This window comes from Rhinolophus sinicus, linkage group LG14 (genome assembly GCF_036562045.2).
Source record: "Rhinolophus sinicus isolate RSC01 linkage group LG14, ASM3656204v1, whole genome shotgun sequence".
Classification (NCBI taxonomy): Eukaryota; Metazoa; Chordata; class Mammalia; order Chiroptera; family Rhinolophidae; genus Rhinolophus; species Rhinolophus sinicus.
Window position 1 is genome coordinate 54,300,494 of NC_133763.1, and position 22,439 is coordinate 54,322,932.

The window sequence follows — 22,439 nt, forward strand, 5'->3', positions numbered from 1 at the left end:
TCCCTAATTAGCCGTCCGCCTGATCACCTACCTAATCAACTGCCAGGAGCCAGCGGCCTCAGCATCTGGTCTCCAGATGTGAGCCTTCTCTCCCTGGCCTGCCCTGGCCCCACTGTTCTCCTTTCCTTTCCCACCTGCTCCTCCTCTAGGATGACCTGGCTTTGGACGACTTCTCCTGGAGCCCAAGGCTTGGGAGGGCTTAGGGCTGCCATGGAGACAAGGACGTGTCCAGGATGGTCTTCATGCTCAGATGACCCTCAGCCTACACCTGTAACTCTGTGGGCTGGCAGCATCTGTGCCACCGGAAGTACCCCCTCCAAGTCTCTGGCTGCTTCTGATTCTGATTCACTCCCTAGGGCCGTGCTCTCTGGGCAGGATGAGGCGAGGCGACCTCCCGGGGTGGGGCGTGGGGGCAAGCAGATGTAGGGCCCTCCCCCTGGAGACTGAAGGAGCAGAGGACAGCAGACGGGCTGAATGAAGGGAGTAAAGGGGGTCGCACAGCAGCCATTGCACATGGAGAGCAGAGGACACAGGGCAGCAGGTTCACGTGACAACACCCTGGACGAGGAGCAGCGGCCGAGGGAACGTGAGACCCAGCGGACCCCACGGACAGCCATTTCTCCAAGCCACTCTCCAGCCCAATAGGAACACATGGGTGGTGTTAACATGCAAATGAGGTACAAACAGTATGCAAATACACCCCAAGGGGGGTCTCAGTTTGGGGGGGCAGGGGACCAGCAGCAGGCCTCTGCCTCCCCCAGTGTAACACCTCCGGGTACCTGAGCAATATTCAAACCATTCTCGGGTTTCAGAATGATGCTATCTCAGTTCCTGTGTGAAGGTGGCCTGGGGCCAGCAGGGGCGGGGGCAGCGGCCGGGCTGTCTCCCCAAGCAAAGCGAGCAGCAGTTGTGACAGGGCTGCCCTTCCTGGGGAGCAGCAGAGAAGTGCCTCCCAGTGCCAAGTGTCAGGGGAGTACCTGTGTCCCCTCGACCCCACAGTCCCCACCGTGTCCGTCCTGAGGACCTGAGGACCTGAGGGGGCCACACCGGCCACTCCAGCGCTGGTCCCAGTGGGGCAGGTGCCCAGAGAGGCTGAGGGAGCAGCCTCCGTCACAGGGCACTGGCTTCAGCCCTGCTCTTCCACACGGCGAGCGAGCAGTGAGCGAGCAGCTCTCTCATTAAGCGGGCCCTTCATCCCTCCCTGCCAGGCTGCTCGGGGCGCAGGCTGTGGACTGGCGGGGAAGGCAGGAGGCACTGCAGACAGCTGTCATCCCTCCTCCCGCCCCATCCCTGTGGCTGGGCTGCAGGGCATGAAATAAGCAGCAGGCACTGGGGGAGGGGTGACAATCCAATCCACCTGTCACCCCCACAGTCAGGCGGCCTCAAGCAGCCTGCTCACTAATGAGGGAGGAGGCGTGGGTGAGGCAGATGCAGAGGGGGTGGCAGAGGGGGACAGACACACAGACGCAGGAAAGGAGACAGGGAAGGTAGCAAGGCCAAAAGCAAGGCCGCGTGTGGTACACGGGCAGACAGGAGAGGGCCGGAGGAGAGAGGGAGGTTCACAGAGAAGTGACAGAGAAGAGAGCCGAGAGCCGGCCCTGAAGCCAGGGCACGTGGCACAACTCCACAGGACGCCATCCCCGCCCTGAAAACTTGCAGTCCAGCCAAGAGACAGACAAGAGAAGGGCAGGTCCCCCTTGGGCAAGGGCAGAGAGGCCAGGGGGCCCCGGGGGTGCGCTGGACCCAGCCCCGCCCCCCACCCAGGAGCACTTCGGTCCTTGAGGCTCTGGGCTCTGCCTGACTTTAAGGGCAGGCAGGTGCTGAGAGTGGGCAGAGGTGAGCCCAAGGCCCGCGGGCCCTCTCAGGCCCCGGGGGACCGCTGCTATTCCCAGCCCAGCCCCAGCTCCCCACCTTCCAGTCCTTCACTGACCGCAGCCCCGGGACCGGGACCGGTTCCCTCTAAGCAAACACATGTGAGGAGGTCTGAACAGGGCAGGAAGGTGAACCCAGTGACCGCCCCCGAACGCCGAGAGATGGGGCCCAGGAAGAGGGTCCAGGGTGCACAGGCCTGGGGTAGAGAACCTTCCTTCACAAACACCGTGCTGGTCCCGAAGTGGGGGGTATCCCCCCAAGTCTGAGCAAGGCCAGTACGGCTCCCTCACCACCCCTGCCACCGCCCAGTTCTCACCCCCTGCCCAGCCAGCTCCCCACCCAGTGCTCCCCTGGCTCCGTGTTCTGTCCCCCCACCCCCACCCCCACGGCAGGGGCAGCGTTCTCCTAGGTCGGCTCTCAAAGGCACAGGCCAGGCCCCCACGCCATCCTCCTCCCAGTTTGGCAGGCGCACTACCCAAACCCCTGTTCCCACCATCCTCCCCTCCCTGGGGACTCCCCTCCCCCAGCCCAGCAGCTTCAGGGTTGGGCAGGGGCTATTTTTAGCCTGGGCACTGGGCTAATTTTAACTCACCCACAAGGGACCTGGGGGCGGGCTGTCGGGCTGGGGGAGGGGAGGACCAGTCCAGGAAAGCTGGACCTGCCACAGGGGTGGTCTCAGGTCCCAGGCGCCCTAGGAATGCAAGTGCGGGCGGCACTGTGGCCTCGGCTTAAGGGGCAGGAATGGACTTGCCAAGAGGAGCGCCCGGTATGGGAGCCCTCCCCTCCCTCCGCTTCCGCTGGACAACTCTCCCCTCTCCCGCGCCCCACCCTTGGGCTCCCGCCCTCTCCTCCTTGGCACACCTCCTGGGATGGGGGTCACCCTGCTCTCTGCCCAGGAGATGCCTCTCCAGTGAGGGTCTGTCTCCTGAGCCTCCTCTGCTGCTTCCCAGCCCAGCTTATCCTTCCTGTAGCAGCTGCGAGGTGTTTGTCTCCCTACAGAGACAGCGGCCAGCCCCCACCCCCGTGGCCTCTGGGCTGGCTCCTAGGAACCTCCCCACCAAGCCCTGCAAGTTCCTGGAGCCACCCAGCCACATCTCAGGAAGAATTTGGGGCAACGGGAGATTGAATCCTAGTAGACACGAAGTGGGTGGGGTCCCAGGGAAACATGGGGGCTCTGGGCGGGGATTCTGGATACCTGCATTCTAACCCCTGCTGTGGCCCTAAGTCACTGTGTGACCTTGGCTAAGTTACTGCCCCCTCCAGGCTTCACCCACTGGCCAGTGCAATGGGTCCGTAGAGTGCATGAGGGACACAAGTGCCATTCCAGCCTGGACACTCGGTTCCCGTGCTCTTCAGAGGCCCAAATGGAAGGTCAGATGGTGATTCCATGGAGAGGAAGCAGCAGACTCGGCCTGGCTGGGCCCACTGTCTTCCTGCTTAAGGAGGGAAGGCAGCGTGGAGGCCAGAAGACAGCCCCAGAAGGGAGCTGAAGGGGAGTATTTCCTGAACCCCCACAACAGACAGGGCTCAAGGCTGGTGCCAGGTGGGCACACAAGGGCCTGGGGCAGATTCAGTCATGCCAGTCCCCTCACACACAGGGATGCCTGTCGGCCTCAGGGCTTGGATCCTCCTTGGGGTTCCTCAGTAGGGACTGGCCCAAGGTCACTGTCATGGGCGCCAGTGGGGCCTGAGCCCTGCTTCATGCTCCACCCCAGCAGGCCCATCAGTAATGACTCACGACTGCCCATTTGCATGGGGATTTGCATAGTGTCTCTGACCTTATTCCATCAGGCTCGACTTCCCATTCCAGAACCTGGGCCACCCCGCAAACCGAGGCACTTAGGGACCCCAAATGGAGCTGTTGGAACCTCAGGCTTCCAGTCCTATCCTTCTCCTCCGGAAAGCATTCCTGAATTGTCCCCATCCCCCTGCCAGGGCGCTATCCAGAGCTCTCATCCCATGGGGTCCTCCACTCATGTGAGGCAGGATGGGGCGGGGGAGGTGCCGTTGTGAGAAGTTACCGGACAGGATTCAGAGGGTGAGGTGTGCTGGCTCCACGCGGCCTTGGGGCTCCCCAACAGAAAAGCCCCATACCCTCCTTGGTGTGGAGGCGGGGCAGCAGGAGGATGGGGTGGGGGGGGTCCTTCTACCTCGACCCCTATTCCCAAAGTCCACTCCCAAGAGTGCCCAATGAGAGGAAACGGCCCAGTACAGCAGGCAAGAGACATGCCAGACCACAGAGGACTCCCCAGGCCACAGTTCTGGGCCTCTAAGTGGTCCCGGGGCTCCAGTGGCTTTGTCAGAAGACACCCAACTGAGCACGGGTAGCTGGGGACATCTGGAGGACACACAGGCCCCAGCATTCCACTCCAACCAACGGGAACTGGAAGACCACCAGTCCCCTGCCCACCCTGGTGAGGTCAGACAGTGACCTCTGCTTGTCAGCTACCGCATGGCACTGGCAGCCGTGCCCTCTGAGACAGTGAAGCCCAGCAGTGCCGTCCACTCCTGGGAAGTCCTCCGGGCCAGCGAACCGCCACCCCTCCCAGGAGCCGACCACGGCACTGCCTTCCAGTGGACAGGGGGGCTGAGGAGAGGTGGGGGCAGTTGGGACGGTTACTGTGTCACCTTCCACCTCCCCACCCAACTTCCCTCTGGGGTCTCAGGAGACAGAAGTGAAAGTGGCAGCTGGGGCCTTGGGGGCGGGTCAGCCTGCGATCCGTTGGGGTGAGCATGACACCAGTGCTGGATCTGGGCTGCCTCCCACTGTAGCCGGGGGTCTCATGGTTAGATCAGGGGAGGGACTTCCGGTGGAAATGAGGGCAGGGGTAACTATGGAGTATGGGCCCCTGGCCAAAGGAAGAGCAGGCTGAAGAGGAAAACGGGGCGAGAAGCAGGCAGGAAGACAGTCTCAGAGGGGCACGCTCTCCCAGGGCGGTGGTCTGTCCCGTTTAAAGCAGCAAGACCCTTTCTTCTCACCCTCAGAGCAGGGGCAGGGTGCTCTAGCTGAAGCAGAGGAAGCAGGTCAGGCCCCGCTTGCTGGGACAGTGAGCACACAGCGAGAGGGGAGGGGCCTGACCCTGGGCCCTCAGACTCCACAGCAAAGGGAAGGTGGAGGGTCAGAGCGGGAGGTGTCCCCCCTACGGTTACAGACAGGGGCCCAAAAGAGGCCAATCCAATCAGGGAAAGCAAATCCTCCTAGAGACTTCATGACCCCGGGAAGCCACCCAGCAAGGACTTAAAGGGGCGGCTCAGGGCAGGGCGGTGGCTGGTCCCCTTCTGCCTGGAAGGACAGTCCTCTAAGCCCCTGGCAGGCGAGGGCGGGCAGCGGAGCTGCGTGGGCCTGCGAGGCGGCCAGCCAGGCAGCTCTTACAGGATTAGCTTGCTGCTTTCAGGAAAGGTGCCAGGTGAGGCTAAGATGCCCAGCCAGATGGAGGGGGGCCAGGCGGGCAGTGGGGGGGGGTACCTGCACACGGCTATGCAAACACTTGCCCCAGATCCGACTCGTGCCCCTTACCCAGCTTCTCACCCTTTCCTGGAGACGCTGTGCAGACCCCTCTGATTTCTGCCAGCTAGGACCCCTGCCTACCAAGCCTTCTCTGCCATGGCTATGTCTGGAGCTGTCCTTCCTCTGAGGGCGAAGCCCTGCCTGGGGCTGCTCAATCCTCCTGCTGCTCCATACCCAGGCCGCACCCCAGGGAGCAGGTGAGGGGGCCAAGAGGTGCCTCCGCTCCCCTCCCCTCCCCATCAGCTCCCCACCCCCAGGCTGACAGGTGGACAAGACAAGAGGGAGCAGCTGGTCCCGGACACCTGTCCCCACCCAGTCAGCTGGGGCCCCAGGGCCTGCCACAGGCAGGCTGCACAGGGGAGTCAGCAGGGAGGCAGGCAGCTGTGGGGGCTGGAGGGCAGGCCGGTCGTGTCCGGGAAGGCCTGAAGCAGGCCCTCCTCGGTCAACCCCCATCACCCCTCAGCAAACACAGCGCCCATGCCTCCAGGGGAAAAGCTGCTGGTTCGAGGTCATCTGCTTGTCCCCTAGCCTCCGTGCTACCCCATCCACCTGGACTGGAAGGACCCAGGAAAGAGACAGGCCCCTCCTCCCCCCACACCTGCTCCCTTGAGGTTTGGGAATGAGCTCTCTAATTTCTGGTTCCCCCAACCCTCAACCCCAAGTATTTGCCGGCAGGGTGAGCGTGCAGCCACAGGGATTGGTGTGGAGGGCTTCTGAGACGGGGAGACGGCTGGATGGGGGCGGGCAGGGCTGCACACAGACTCCCAAGACCACCAGGACGGGGGGGGGGGTCCAGGGGAGGACAGACTGCACCCTAAGCCTGGAGGACCCCCCCAACACAGACACCTGCGGGTCCCCACCCAGGACACTGCCCGCCCCGCCCCCCTCTGGCTGGGCAGCTGCCTCAGGAGGCAGGTCCTAAGAAAGGAGGCACCCAGTTTCCAAGCACCCACTCTGTTGAGCACCACACATTTCCCCGCTGCACCGCCTCGTCCCCAGGTGAGGTGTCTCTTTCCTAGAAATGAAAACCAACTCAGAGCTGGGCAGGGACTTGCCCAAGGTCACCGGGCAGGAATAAGTGGCAGAGGTGGGCTGACTGCTGAGCACAGTGCATCCTGCTCACCCTGGGCCAAGCACAGGCCGGGTCCCCCCTGGGCTCGGGCAATTCCGGGCCTCGGACCTGGAAGGCGTGGTCCAGGCAGCCAGGAGTGCAGTCTCTCTCCTCATCCATTTCATGTGGCCATTCCAGGGGGTACTAACGGGGCCCCAGGAAGGGTCTCTTGAGGGTCAGTCATTCCTGCTTCACAGGGGACTCTGTCCACGGCACTCAATCAGAGGACAACACCTCAGGGAAACCAAGCACCTCCCCTCCACCTGCCACCAAACTGTAGCCCTCTGCCTCTGCCAGGGAAGCCTACCAGCCGGCTCTTCCCGCCACTGCGGGGCCTCCCAGGGCCTCCTGTCCCACTGCCCCCTGCAGGGCAGGTCCCTTCCTGAACACCTCCTCACCGGGAAAGCTTGAGTAAGTCACTGAAACCTCTGCCCATTCTCCTCAACTATAAAAACGGTGTGGACAGAATTGAACGAGTCTTCGTATGTTTGCAGCACACAGCTTGGCACACAGGGACACACAAGTTAGAAGCATCCTTCATCCAATCCACAAGGAGCTCAAACGTTTTAGTTGGTCTCCCAGGTACACTAGAAAATAGGGTGAGTGGGGTAACGCTCCCTCGACCAGGTGCAAAAAGAAGCTCCTTCTCTATATGCTTCCCAGGGGAGTGGCCAGAGCGCCCAGCCAGAGGCACTGAGCCAGGTCAGTGACCAGGCCTAGAGCCTGGAGCCTCCTGGGAGGGTGAGTTTAAATGAGTAAATATGGTCCCGCCTGGGTGTGGCCAGCGGCAGGCCTGGCGGACAAGTCCCTCCCCTCCCAGCCGAAAGCAGGAGGGAGGGAAGATCAGAGAGTGGGGACAACTGTCCCCCCCAGGCTGCCAGGGTCCAGGCAGAGTCAGTGAGTGCATGGCTAGGCTCCCAGAAGGGGAGGCTGTGGCCACAGCCTCAGGAAAAGGAAAAATCAGAAGAAAGCAAAAATTAATAAAAAGGGCTTCGGGGACCGCCCAGCCAGGCATCTGCCCCCAAAAGCCTGAGGGCTCAGATGTAACCCTGGCACCTCAGAGTGGCCGCACTCGTCAGGGTGAGTGGGGAGGGGAACAGAGAGCAGTGACAAACCCCCAAACACCCAGGTGCTCTGATCACCACAGGCCAGGTGACACCCTCCCACATCTGGGAAGCTGACTTATCCAAGGACACCCCGTCAGTGTGAGGCCAGTGTGAGGCTTGAGGCAGGCAAAGTCAGGGCCACAGAGAGGGACTGTGGGGGAGGGTGGGGACGTAGGGGCAGGGATGGCAGTCAGCCAGGCCCCTCTACGCACAAGCCCGTCTGTAGTCTGACCTCCATCCCGCCTGCTTCAGCCAGCCCTTCTCTCATCCTGCACACCCTTAGGTGTCTTGAGTCCAGCCCCCCGCCCCCCACTGTATCCCCAATCTCCAATCCTTTAATCATCTTTGCCACTCACTGCCCCTGCCCCCACAGGGCGGCAGCTGCTCCGTGGGTGTCTGCACACGCGTGTGAGCTTGGCACACCTATGACCACGGTGCCGGTCAATGCTGGGGGCCAGCCAGGGGCACCTGGGCGTGCCAGTCTGCCCGGCCGCCCACCCAGCACCCGCAGCCCTCAGCTGGGGAAAGGAGCCCAAGGCAGCCATCCCACAGCTCCAGGACACACTCTCCTCAGAATACTTTCAGCCCCAGGTAGGGGGAGAAAAAGTAAATATTCCGGGAGCCAAACTGCACCATCCCCACTAGGCTAAAGTTCAAGGCCTTTCAGCAGAGCCACCAAGAGCCACTGAAGAAGAAAACGCTTTGAGAGCCTCTTCTTTCCCAGGCCAAGTCAGAGTCCTGTCTCTCCCCATCTACTCCTCTGGGAAGTTCTTCCTGAGGTCTGAGCCCCATCCTGCCTGCTGCAGTTGTGCACAGACAGGGCAACCACGACACAGCAAGCTTCCAGAACAGAGCTCGTGGCACCTAGCACCTCCCCCTCCCCTCATGAGTAAGTCACCCAACTGGGACAGAAGGACAGACAGTTGGCCGGACTCCGAACCCATGACTGGCTCATAAAAGCCACCAGCGATTACAGTGATGCTGAGGCTATGCCGCCTGCGACCATCTCCTGCTTCCCTATAAAAGGGAGGTAATTGCCTCAAACCGGTTGGCCTCAGAAAGCCTGGCGAGTCCCAGCCACGGTCCCAGAGGCTGGGGAGAACCCGCCACCACAGTGCCACAGACCCAGAACCTGACCCGATGACAGGTTCTAGGTGACAGAACCCAGCTGAACACCAACTCGGACTTGTGCCCAGGAGGTCGAGGCCCCTCTCACCCACCCCATCAACGCCTCTTCTCCAGTAAAGACCACCACCCTCTGGCAGAGAAGCAGGAGCCTGGCTCCAAATACAACTAGCGAAATGCTGGGACCCCCCCCCATTTGTCGCTGACTCCCCTTGCCCCCACAGAGATACAGAAGTGGGTGTCAACGTGTTTGACACAGGGCCCACCCACACCAGGCCTGCACCAAGGTAAGCACCGAGATTCCGGACCCAGTGCCAACCAGGGAAGGCAGGGGCCCAGCTGGCCAGGAGGGGGCTGGCAGGACGCACAGAGGGTGAGGGACGCCCACAGCAGAGACCATCCCCGGGCTGGGTCAGAGGGGGAGGCTGGCAGGGGCTAGGTCACCATACACAGGCCTCTTTTCCCCCGGTCCCCTCAGGGGTCAGGAGGCCTCCCCTAGCCTCCATGCTACTGGTTCTCCAGCCCCCACCTGGGGAGTCTACCCTCTGCTTCCTCCCCCATCACACCTCCCAAGAAAGACCCAGGGAAGATTTCAAAAAAAAAGAAAAAACTGCTGGAGACAGATTATATAACAGCAGCCAGAAAGACTATCATATCTCCCAGCCTACGAAAAGAGCCAGTAGCCAAGCAGGGCCGAGCTGGAAAGCCCAGGCCCCTCCAGCCCAGGGGCGGCAGGTACAGAGTTGGGCTGGACAATCGGCAGCGCGCAGCACCCTTCCACCACTCTGTTCCAGGCACTGAGTGCAGCAGACAGAAGCTCCAGCCCAGCCTCCCACGCCCATCCCCCAACACTAGGGTTATAATGCTCTCTGACTGGCCCTGCTTCTCCCCTTTGACCACGGCCTCCAAGAGCAAGGATTGTGTCTTCCTTCCTATGGTCTCTCCCTCGCATGACGCTGCGCCTGAAACAGTGGCAGCTAAACTGAAGTTCTGACACAGATTTGCTGTGTGGTCTTAGGTGAAAAGTGTAACCTCTCTGGTCTCTCAAGGAGTGTGTGTGAAAGCTCCTCCTTTCCCCAGGGAAACCAGGGACCCCTCCCCTTAAACTGTACATGTACACACACACACATACACACACACCCCAGGTGTGTTGGGGGCAGGAGAGTTACCACAAAGAGAACATGATCACTGAGAGTCAAGGGTTCAAATGCCTGTGCTGGGGCAAGTGGGAAAAGAGCAAAGCGTAAGCTCCAGGTCCCCATCACCTCACAGAAACAGGTCCTCAGCCACCCTCACATGGATCCCACCCCACCCCCACCTCCTGCCCAACACTGGGAAACCACAGGAAGGAAATTCATTCCCAGGCAGGCCGTGGGAGCTGGGACAGCCAGGCTGAGACCTGGGGCGGGTGGACATCTGTGAATACTGACATGTGCCTTTCTGATGCTCTCCTCAGCTACTGAGACTTCCATGCGGGGGGCTGGGAGAGGAGTGGGAGGTGGACAGCTCCCTGACTTGAAAACACCTAATCTTGTGCTCCCCTCCTATCTCCAGGCCAGAGCAGCCCAAGGTCACTGCCCCAGACGGCAAACTTCCCATAGTACAGGCTGGCCCCTGAACTGCCTAGGCGACCCATTGAGGGGGTGGGGGAGGGCCACCCCCCCCAACCAAGACGCCAGGCCTATAAGGACACCTCAAAGGGGGGCTCAGCACAGGAAGGGGACACAGGACCCACCCACAGTGCCCTCCCCCAACCCCTCAACAATGCTCTGCTTAAGGGGACTCAGGGCCTCCCATTCGGAAGGACAAACCTGGGATAACCGAGCCAGTGGCCAGGAGCCTGCCCACCCCCACGAGCCCTCCTTTCACACCAGACCTCAGGTGGCTGTGGGGAGGTCAGTTTGAATCACTGGGGGAGGGGGCCCCTTTCCCCGCATCTCTGTAAGACCCACACTGGCAGGATGGGGCTGGCACTGGGAAGAGAGACTAGATGCATCTCAGTCTCCAAAAGCCCCCCACCCCACTCCCTGGACCCCCACTCCAAGCCCAGTTCAGCCTGCCATAGGTGGAGAGGGATTGGAGAACTCTTGCCCAGATGTTGAACAGCTGCAAACTTCTGGCCGGGGTTCTCCAGCTGGGGCTCCTGACAAACCAGATCAGGGGTCTCGGAAGAGGGCTAGGAGGTCCCAAGGAAGGGTCCTGTGTGCCCACCTCCGTGGTGACTCCGCGTCCCAACTCCACAGGCACCCGCCAAACATGAGTCCCAGGCACACACACACTCACACACCCCAACCCACCACCTCGGTGTCATCTGAACAACATCTCCCCCTCCCTCCCCCGCTTCCCAAACAGCTGCGGCTCCCCCCGCCCCCACCCTCCCGCCGCCCTCCCAGGCCCCCTTCTGCACCATTTCGGGCCAAGGAGGAGGGAACAGGCGGCGCGAGGAGAGAGAGGGAGGGAGGGCCGGCTGTTAAAATGTCAGTCGGTCCCGGCTGTCACCGGAGACCCCTCTAAGGATGGCGCCCCTTCCCACACCACTCGGAGGCCGTCGTAACCCCCGGACACCAACTGACCGGCGCGCCCCCAAGCCGCCCATCCCCACCCCGACCCCACAGCCGACTCCCTAACACAAACAGTCCCCCATGTAATCTCCCCCCAACGCCACACGAAAACACAGCCAGCTCCGCGACTTCCTCTCGGCCCAGAAGGCCACCCCATCCCACCCCTCTGGGGGACGGTCTAGACCACCCTCCACCCCAGCCCCAGGACGGGGTGGGGGAGGGGGCCTCTTAAAGCGGCAGACGCATTATTTTTCTCTACTCACCGGCCCCGCTGGGACAAGGAGAGGGTGTCACGGCAGGGAAGCGGCAGCCCTCGCCCCTAGTCCGGGGGATCTTCAACACCGGGAAGCCGCAGTTCTGGGCGGGGGAATAATAAATGAGGCCGGCGTCCGCGCGGGCCCTGGGCGGCGCCGGGGGGCCTGGGCCCCCGTCGTGGGCGCGGGGGCGGGCAGGCAGCCGGCGGGCAGGCGGGGGATCGGGGCCGAGCGCCCAAGCCGCCTCGGCTGTGTTGATATTTTGCTTCCTTCCTCCTTTCGGGCTCCAAAGGTAACTCCTCCAGCCCCCGGGAGTCGAGGCCGACGTAGGCACAGCTCAGCCTAGCTTGAGGGGTGGAGACAGGGGGTGATGGACAGCCGGGGGGCCAATGGGAGGATCCGTGGGGGGGCGGGGCGGGGCCGGAGCAGGGGCGGGCCCGGGGACGCAGCCCCGCCCCTCGCTTCCCCGGCCCGGCCTGGCCGGGCCGGGTCGGCCCCCACCCGGCCGCCCGCCCAAGCTAGGCTGCAGCGCCGGGTACGGCAGATCCCTCCGCCGGCCGGGAGGGAGGGAGGGACAGAGCGAGGCAAAGTGGGGCGGCGAGACCCAGAGGCCTTTAAAGGGATCGGCCCGCGCCCATGGTGCCCCCTCGGAGCTCGCGGGACGGCCGCCTAGCACAGCTGCCACCACGCGCTTAAGGAGGTCCTTTCCGGGGAGGTTCTGCGAGAGCCGGACACGCACGCACACACACACACACACACACTCCGACAGCTTCCCCCCCACCCGAGCCCCAGGAGAGTTGAGCGGTGGAAGTCTAAATAGATAAATTAAGGGTAGACGCTAAGTGGTGAAAAGATTCCATCTCCCCCACTTAGTGTGTGCCGAAGCCCCACTTTCATCTCTGGGGGTTACCTGGGGAGCTCGTTTGCTCCCTCTACCTGTGACAGTCCCCCTTCCCTACCAGGGCCTGGCTCGGTAGACGCCCAGCAATTTAAAGCGACAGCTCATAGTTCTTGGGTGACCTAATCCCCAGTGCCTGAGGCCCCAGAGCACTTACAGCCAAGGGGGGCAATTTAAAGGGGCGGGACCCTAATTTCCCCAAGCAAAGGAAACGCCCAAAAGCGTCTTATTAAAGAAGCAGTAGTAACCCTTAAAAAAAAAAAATGAATTCCTGGTTGCTCCAGGGTGTGTCGAATCTTTACACATTCTACAACAGGAGTGTGGGTGCCACGCCTACTGGACAACTGACCTGTCAGACTTCCTCTCCAGCATCTCTGTTACCTCCAGGTTCTGCTGCATTCTACCTGGAGCTTGAGGAAATGATGGAATCTGGCTTAGATCTCAAAGAAGCTTGCAGAACAGAAGGTGCTCAGTTCTTCATACATGCTGATTTCTATCAGGCTGGGTCTGATTTACTGGACAAAGACTTGATTCTGGGTTAAGTGCTGAAGAGACTAGTATGTACCAAGAGAGGCCGAATGTCACAGCGATTGGAAGCATCGCCTTTGGAGTAGTCCAATCCTTATTCCACCATTCACTAACTGAACACACACTGTTTAACTTCCCATTATTTACCCATGAACCTCATGGGTAAAATGGAGGTGGTGATAATGGTACTTCACTCATCAATTTGGCGTGAGGATTAAATTAGTTCCTGAGTCGATTGCTTAGAACACCTCATGCTGCATTATGATAACTCAAGGGCCGACTGCAAGCCCCCTTAGGCCTGTGATCACATACAGGCCTCAGAAGAGGCAAGCTCAGTGGAATTGCTCTGCAAATAGGTGGGAGGCTTATCCTACTATGTCCTAAGACAGGGAGCCAGGCTCCTGTTTCCTTGGCCTCAGTTTCCAGTCCTTCCACCTGACCCCTCCTTCAAGAAACCTGATTGGACAGTGTCCCCCTTTGTCCCCAAATGTAGCTGCTCAGGGCCCCATCAGATCCGGGAGATGGGACCCCAGCACCAGGAGATGTCAGTCTCCCCAGCCAGGCCCTCCAGGGTAGACAAGGGAAGCCCATCTGCCCTGTCCCCAAGGGCTCTGAGAACAGAGGCTTGTGCCAGGCCACGGTTGTGGCAGTAGCAGGATGGGAAAGTGCCCCCTCCCTCAAGTGGGGAACCTCCCCTCACTTGTGGCCTCTATTTTTAGTGCTTCCCTAGGCTCTAGCTGGAGAAACCGTTTAGTCATCAGGGTGTTTATTTTCCGGCTGTTTCCGACGTCGGGAAAGCAGAATGTTGAGACTGGAGGGATCCAGGGCTGCTGGAAAAGGCTTCTTAGGAACAGGCTTGGGAACTCAGCCTTCAGACCACTGAGTCCCAGATCACAGAAAAAAACCAAAGTGGGCAGGGGGCTGCCAAGCCCCAGAGGACCAAGAGACCTGCGGGGTCTCAGCCAGCCTCCAGTTTTAAGGTTCTCCAAGCCAGAGACCTCTCTGGCCCTAGCTCTACTAGGAGGATTCTCTCAAAAACAAAAGCAGCCCTTGAGCATTTTCTTGCCCAGGGCTGATTCTCAGAAACCCCCTCCCCAACCTCCTACAGAGCTGTGTGGTGAGCTCCCGCCAACCACAGTTCCAGCCAATCTCAAGCCAGACTCAGGCTTGCCAGGGCTGTGATTGGCCAGTTGGTCCTCCCTGCCTTGGAATGTTGGGTCCTTAACAAAGGAATGAGGAAGGAAGGTGAGTCACCTGGGAGGGTGTTAAAGGGGCGGGAGCAGAGGGAGAAAGGAGGGGAGGGAAGAGATCAATGGGGGAGATGGAGTGTCCTGAACCCTAAGATGCTGAAATGATAATTCACTGAAGAACAGAGTAGGAGAAACTGATAGACATTACAAGTGGGATAGAAAAAAAAAATCTGTATATCTATATATCTATATCTGTATCTATCTATCTCAATAGAGAGAAAGAGAGAGAACTTCATGGGAAAGGAAAAGTAGCAAACATGAGGTCTTGATTTCCATGGAGGACTAAGAAAGGATCTAGTGTAATGTTGCTGGAAATTAGATTATAATAAAGACTTTCTGAAAGTGACTCACTACATCTTTTTCTCCTAGCCTCTGGACTACCCATCCCACAGTCCTCTAGGTGGAAAATGCTGAGGAGGCTCAGACGCTTAGGTCTCCTTTTTCCTTCTCCGCTTCTGGCTACCAACCCATCTTTCCTAGAGAAAAGTTATCTAACTGCTCAAAGTTGCTATGAAATCCCCCCGGAGTCAGAAAGTCGCCCACCAAAGTCCTACAAAGTTTGTTTAAACGCCTCTGTACAGTATCATCTTCGTAAGTCGACATGGCAAAGCGACTTCAGCAACTCCCTTTATTCACGCTCCCAAGCATCCCTAATTCAACCTAATTTGGAAAGGTCTTCCTCATCCCCAAAGGCTGTTTCTCCTCCTGGCCTTGGTTCTGTAACTCTGGGGAGCCACTCCTGCTGTTCCAGCCTCGGCTGGCTGATGTAGCCTTACCCACAAGTCACGTGGACCTTCTGCACCCCCATCCATCTCATCCCTTCCATTGGGATCATCATTCTCCCAGTTTTCCAGTGATCCTAGCAAAAGCCCCAATCTCTCCCTGCATCCCCCATCTTGCTTGTGAGGGAAACGGCTGTCAGCACCAGGGCGGTGGTCCTGCTGGGTACACACTCTCCGCGTGGACTTGTGTGTCCTCCTTCCTGTGTCTCTACTTGTCCATGCCGCTCTCTGTTCTGTGTATCGACCTCATTAGTACACGCCATATCATACTGACATTTTTGGTTTCTAATTTACTCTTCATCACCAGCTCCTGAGCTCCTTGGAGGCAGCAGTTTAACTCAACTTTGGGTCTGCAGGGCTTTGCAGGCCCTGGCATGGAATATGCTCAGCGAATGTCTGTTACATGAACGTGTGTGCCTGGATTAAGAGTGTAAAAACGTCATCAAACGTTTTTGCCAATTGATAACTATGCTAGCCCAGGGATGCAGCTCTGATTTGGGATTCTGGACAAGTCCCGCTGGCCAGAGGTGGGGGGGGGGGCGGACAGGGCGGAGTCAGGCAGAGAGCTGTGCCCCAAGCTCAGTGCCAGGGTGCCAGGGGCCAGGCCCAGGGCAAAGGGCAGAGGCCCCACCCTGGAACTGAAAGGGCCAGGGAAGGGGTGCCAAAGCCGGGTCCCAGGTCAGTGCCTACCCCCTCACACACACAAGTTCCCTGCCCCCGGCTGGGCAGGATGTGGTGGCAGCTGCTGGAGGGTGGGCAGGATGTGGGGGTGGGGGCAGCTGAAACGAAGCCTGACACTCGTCTCCCCAGCTCCTCCCTCCTTCCCTCTCCCCCCCCATCCGCCCCTACAGATCACGTGCTTCCAACCCGGGCACCGGCGGACTATTTCCCCCTTTCCGCGGAAGGACATGATTGACATGGCAAACTTGAGTCACCAGCGACTTCAGCTGTACCACGCCTTTTTACTGCCCCGTCGTTCAGGACGCAAAGTTTGCCAGATACACGTTTCTTTAAAGTCCTGACCACTAACCCGGGAACGGCCCCTTTAAGTGCAAATGACCGCCTTCTCGCTCTCTCCCCCACCCCCATCGCAACTTCGCTCCTCGTGCCCAGACTCCACCAGCTGCCATTGACGTCACGCGTGCGTCAGCGTCGCCAACCCAACCAGACGGCACGTGGGGGGGAGAAGGTGGCCTTAAAGGGCCAGCCGCTTTCGATCTGCCCGGTTACTGCTGTGAGATTTTGGCCTTGAAAAAGGGATGAAATGGGAAGTGAGGAAATCTGTTGGAACAGGAAAAAGTGCAGGATAGGCATTAGGGAAGACTTTCCAGAGTAGGAAGCCAGGCCTTTCCTCCAGATTCTCCAGAACTTTGGGTATTTGCGCCTGGGAGAGAAACCCAGGAGCAGCAGGACAACTCCGACAGTGAACAGCGCTTGGCATTGAAGACTCGCCCAGTTATAACTTCCGTCTCTCCTCCATCCCTGCCCAGCTGGGCAAGGACTTTGCATCCCCACACCAAGAACAAAGCGCTTAGTGGCTAGTCAACTCCAGTTTTTGTAGAATGGGTGGAGTCCAGCACAAAGCCACCTCTTTCAGGAGGCTGTCCCTGATTGCCCCACCGAGCATGCAAAGCACAGACTAGCTCACTGACTTTCGAACCCCCAGCGCATCTAGTGAATCTGTGTCTTCCTTCCCTGCGTTAGTGACCACAGGGCAATGGTTAAAAGGCACAGAAGTTGGAATCAAGTCTCTTTGTCTTAGTTCTAATAAATCTCAAATGGAACTAATGCTACGTACACCGTAGACATGCTGTGAGGATTAAATGGGACATCTTCTGTGAGGCTCCTGTATACTGGGCTGCAAGCATGCAGTGATGGTGGGGAGTAGCGTTTAGGATGGTCATTTCGCCCACTGAACTGTGAGCTTCTTACTCAATAATCTTGCTGTACTAATTTATTCCCAGTACCAACACGAGGCGAGACTTACAGTTAGTGCTTTCAAGATGTTTGTTGAATGAATGAATGAATGATTCCAGTATTTCCTGAAATCTGACCTCCAAACTCACCCCTGAAGTTGTCACCGGAAGGGAGAAAACACTAAAAATGTGTCCTCTGTGCCTAGGTTGGTTTTAAGCTCTGTAGTAGAGCCTCAGGTAGAGCGGGGGTGAGGCCCTAATCTCTGCAGTCAAACCAAAAGTATTATGCAAACAAACGCAAGCGACTGGTCTGCAATGGAGACCTGAGAGGGCCTCTCCACCTCTCCCCATCCCCAGCTCAGCTGCTAAGACTTTGCCCAGGAAACCCAGTTGGGCTTCTGGCAGGGACGCAGGACAGTAATGGAGCAGGAACAAGGGGGCTTCTTGACACTTCAGTCCTTCAGTCAGACACTAATCGTCTCTGGCCTTTTCTTCTCTGGAGCCTAGTCTGTCCCCCACCAATTCCTTTCCCCAGCTCTCCCACCACCCCACCCCTCATTCCCTCCCCACTTCCCCGTAGTCATAGCAGGGGCAGGGGGCTCAAGACCTCCTATAACCTGATTCCAGTGCCCTGGCCAGCGGAGCAGTAGCCACCCCGTCCTGTTCAGCTTGTCTTGCAGCTGCTTATTGATCTCATTGTCAACATCTGTCCCCATCTCTGAAGCAGAAGGGCTGACAGACAACAGAAGGGACTTCCTGTCGGGGGAGGAGCTATGAGCAGAAGGCAGAGAGCCCTCCCCTTCCTTGAAGACCAGGAAGCAGCCCTGAGACCCTCCTCTGGCTGACAGCAACCCTGTCAACCCGAGAAAAGGGGGGTGCGGGTGGGTTTCCCGTCCACAGGAATCTCCCATGGGCCTTCATGCTGGCTCCTCCCCCTGCAACGGTGAGGTGCAGCCCAGGAGCCCTCTGTGTTCCAGAAAACCCCAAAATAACCTCCCTCGCTGTCCCGCTGCTATTTCTGTCCATCTTGTTTAATTATTCAAACCCAAGTTGGGGAGTGAACTATAAAAAGCTCTCCTACTTGGGGACCCAGGAGAGCTGGGAGCCTCGCCAGGTTGCAATAGCAGCAGACTACAGGGTTTGGGTGAGGTCACTCGGTCCCGCCTCCTGCCTCCTCTGTTCCATCTGCCGTTTGCCTGCTTCCTCGGCTCTGAAGGCAGAATGCGGACCCCTCCCTCAGCCTCCCTCATGCCCTCATTTCAGCATCCCTCCAACCGGCCTTCCCGGGAGCTGGGCACCAGCCCACTTCCCCGTGCTCTGCAAGTCTTTCTTCTCAGCTGTCTCTGCCGACTGCGCCCTCATCCTGGTTCTTAACCCCCAGACAATACTGTCAGACTGAAGAAGTAGGGTGGCAGGGAATGCAGGTAAAGAGGTCAAGTCAGGGGACACAGGGAGACTGGGGGTGCTGTCAGCTGGGGGCTGGGAGCGCTGTTCCGGTGTGGGGGGGGCAGATCCTGACATCACAGGACTGAACCTCGTCAGGGGCTTCTCCTGGGGCCCTGACCTTGTAGCTGAGGGGCTGGAAAGACTTGCTTTCTCTTCTGGGCCTAGGCCTCCTCTCATTTGCCAGGAGTTGAAGGTCAGTTTCCACTGGCGGTAACATCCTGGGCAGGCTGAGTGAGGAAGCAGGAATGGGGGCTGGGGTGCTCTTCTGTGACCCCTCCCCCCACAGGCCTTTCCTAGAGAGGTGGTAACAAGCGGTGCGATCGTGGTTGCTGGCAACGTGGGGGCCAGCCCTTGGAGCTGGTGAGTAAGGGCATTGTGTCAGTGAAGGGGAGACTGGAAGTTACACAGTGTGAACAGGAGGGGCCCAAAGAGAGCCTGGGCCACTGCAGAGACCCCAGCGGCAGACGCGTGGATGTGGAGTTACAGGATGGACAAAAGGGCCAGGGCCTGAGCCCCAAGAGGGGGAGAGACTCCAGGGGCAGATGGGCAGACAGAAAGGCAGACAAGTGGGGTGAGAAGCCCAAGCTGGTGGGGGAGCCAGCATGCAGGCAGAAGCGGGGGAGAGGGGAGCATGGCAGAGCCTTCCAAGAGTCAGTGTGGGACCTGAGTGTGAAGAAGTAGCCGTGGGCTTCACACTGGGGCTCGTTCCCTGTCAGCAGCAGCTCCTGTGTGTCCAGCCTGGCTCTCCCTGCTGTGGCTGCTACTACAGCGACAAGGGACGCGCTAAGGCTGAGGTCGGGGACGAGGCACGCCATTGCTAAGCAACCAGAGGCTGGGTACCTGGAGGGCACAGGAAGGGGCCCCGGCACCACTGATACCAGGTGGGGCGGGGAGAGAGTAAAGGAGCAGGGTGACAAAGCTCAAGGCTCCCTCTGCCACCCTGCTTGTGACAGGTACAGAGGCGGGGCGCCGCCACGGCTCAGCAAGCCTGTTAGCGAGGGTGTAAGTGAGCTGGTCACACGCCTGTACGACACGCATCAGACTGTCTTTGAGGCCTGGCGGGGGCCGGACAGGGGCTGGGGGGGGACAAAAGGCCAGGTTAAGCATCTTTCACGGGGTGACAGGAGGGGACGAGGACTTGCCCATCTGCCAAAAGCCTCTGCGGAAAGGCAACACCGAGGGCGGGGCTGGGGGGAGGGGTGGGGTGGGGAGAAGCCGGTGGTCAGAGCTGCACCCCCCAGCCGGATGGAGGACCCCAGCGAGGGGCAGCCTGGCAGCCCCTCGCCCATCCTGGGCGTCTGCGTTCTCAAAGCTGAAGTGCTCCACTGTATTTCATGATTTCTATTCGATGGTTTTACATTTATTTTTAGGTTGCCTGTGGTTTGACAGAGGTTTCCTTCAATAGGAAGGTCCACCTTTTCTCCTCTGAGGCCTGTCACCCACCCGACCGCGTGGCTAGCAGGTCTGTGGACCTGTGATCCTAGGAAGCCGTCTGTCGCTTCTCCCATGGGCTCAGCCCTTCAGAACAAGCACTTTCATGCCACAAGTACTTCCTGGGCACCATGACAGGGTACTGGGGGGTGACGGGGGTGGGTGCTGTGCTGGCCCACACTGAGCCCTGCCTTGGAGGGCCCGGCTGCCTGCTGGCGTCCTGCAGACACCGGTTCTCCCCCCAGATCTCCACTTGCATTTGCTGCACACGCTGGTCAGGCCCCCAGAGCCCACAGGGAACAGGGTGTGCTTCAGTCCCTTCTTCTCGGAAGGGCTGGGAAGTCGCAAGCCCTCTTCTCACACACCCCAGCCCTGCCTGGAGGGGGGGGAGGGGAGGCAGTGAGAGGCTGCCTTAGGCCTGGCCCGTGAGAAAGAGAAGAAATCAGGGATAAACAGGGTTCAAGTTTGTTCTGTTCCATCCCCACCCCACCCCCAGCTTTATGCGAGGTGCTCTGAAAGGCAAGATACACAGTTTTCATCATCACATGATAGATAGCCCGTCAGGCACGTTACAGGTGACAAACGCAAAGCTCAGAGGGGTTAAGGACCGTGGTCACCAGCAGACAGCAGGAAGGGCCTGTCTGTGCCCAGTCCAGGGCCAGGGAGAAAGTGGTTCCACTGCTGCCCAGGAAGAGAGCCCTGACAGGGTGGTCGCAGGGACACTGGAGGGGAGTGAGACTCAGGGCACAGTTAGGACAATACCTCCTGAATTCAGTGTCGGAAGTGCTCATGAGGAAGGAAAGGGCGCCCAGAGGTCCTGTATGGTCCCACGGGGACCTCGGCATTGCTGAGGTGTAGACAATGCCAGGAGACAAGGGTGGTCAGGCAGAGCTGAGCTTCAGTCTCAGCTCAGTCATTTCCAGCTGTGTGACCTCAGGTGCGTCACTGACCCTCTCTGAGCCTCGGTTTCCTTAGTGACAATGTGAGGGCGCTACCCATAAGGTGCTACGAAGATGACAATAGAGAACGTGACGATGTGCGTATGGTTCCTAGCAACAGAGCCCCTCTCCTTCCGGGGGGCAGGACCATGTAACCGCGGGCCAGTGCGAGGAGGTACAGACCCGTTGGTACCAGGAGGCCTGAGGCCTGGCACAGGGAGACCATCTCGGAGTTTTCTCTCTCATGGCAGGGGCCGGGGGAGGTCATATTTGGAACAAAAGTATCACAGAAGGGCCAAAAAATAGTCCTGAGCTGAAGCAGATGGAGTGCTAGTGACAAATGACAGAGGGAACACGGTTCCCAACTCCTCTTTTCTTTCCTAAGACAGATATTTACGGTGGAAATAAGAGAACTGAAGTGCAGAAAGGTGAGACTGGATTGTACAGCCCATTTCCGTGACTTCCTGTCTCCCCCCTGTCAAGTTCAGCGGCTGCACTGAGGACGTGTGTGCACATGGTGTGGGGGCCTGGGCCCCGTCTGTGAGGAATTCTGGAGAATAGACGAGGAGCCAGAAGACTGGGGGTGGAAATAGGAAGCTCCAGTCTTTAAGAGGAGGGAAAGATCCGTTTTCCAAACTGCAGACTTGAGCTCCCCGCAAACATTTGGGAAGGTTACAGAAGAAAGCAGGGGTCACCGAGACCGACTACTGGGGTGAGTGTGGGCATCCCCTGCGAGACTGCAGAACAGCCGAGAACTCAGCCCGCTCCAGACCTGCTAATCATGACGTGCGTCCTCACGAGATTCATAGGTGATTGAATGTATACATTCCAGATTGAGAAGCACTTCTCGTCACAAAGGAAAACATTCGTAGCGCTGGGTGGTGACGGACATTAACTAGTGCATAAATGTCAAATACTGTGAGATGCAGCCCCGCGTCACAAAAGGACGTTTCAGTGGACCACGGATAGCGTACGTGCTGGTTCCATAAGAGGACGATGGAGCCAACACAGTTCTATCACTAGGGACATCGAAGCCATCTCGAAGCCACCGCAATATTGTCATGCAAAGGATGCCAAAATCACCGAGGCTGCAGCTGAGGGTGGGTGAGGACGACACTGGGGGGCTCTTCGAGGGGTTTCTGAGGCAGTGACCCGTGGGGAGATGACGGCCCTGGAGCAGCAGCACACACACAGCCGAGGAAGAGGCAGGAGAAAGGGAAACCGCAGGAGGAGAAGGGTGCCCAAGAAAATGCACAGCGAAGGGGTTAGCAGACACATTTGCCGACCTCAACAAGCGCCTAAAACGTCTGAGAACATGGACCCCAACCCTGAAAGGTTCTCGTTAACAGAGTAGCATGTTCATGGTGCTTTGTCTGCTCACAAGCAAATCTACGATGAGGCAAAGGAGCAAACCAAGCAAACCACCACGGATGTGCTTCTGGGAAGAGTGACATCTCCTCAAGAAGCGCCCCAGGCAGGTCCTTCAGGAGGTGTCCCAGAAGAAGGCAGTGTTGTCATAGGAGGTGACAGCTCTGTGCGTGTGATTGCCCTGGAGACCTTCCAGTGGGACGAGATGTGGAGGTGGCAATGCCATGATAGGAAGCGCATGGCGGATGAGAGGTTTTGTGATGGCCATCTTAAGAAACAATCTGCTGCATTTCCTAATTATCAAAGAGATTTAAACAACCGTGCTCTAGCTTTCTTCCCATTAAC

The 22,439-nt window shown here is 58.8% G+C and overlaps 1 protein-coding gene across 4 annotated transcripts in view; it reads right to left on the bottom strand.

Moving 5' to 3' along the window:
* Positions 1–11,924, bottom strand: part of MEF2D (myocyte enhancer factor 2D) — a 30,186-nt gene extending 18,262 nt beyond the window's left edge. For 2 of the 4 annotated variants that reach the window (XM_074318999.1, XM_074318997.1), the window contains exon 1: positions 11,547–11,906. The gene's annotated coding sequence lies outside the window, so the exon portion shown is untranslated. Of the gene's footprint in view, positions 1–11,546 lie in introns of all 4 variants that reach the window. The other 2 variants (XM_074318998.1, XM_074319000.1) reach the window with 2 other exon arrangements.
* Positions 11,925–22,439: the final 10,515 nt, after the last annotated feature.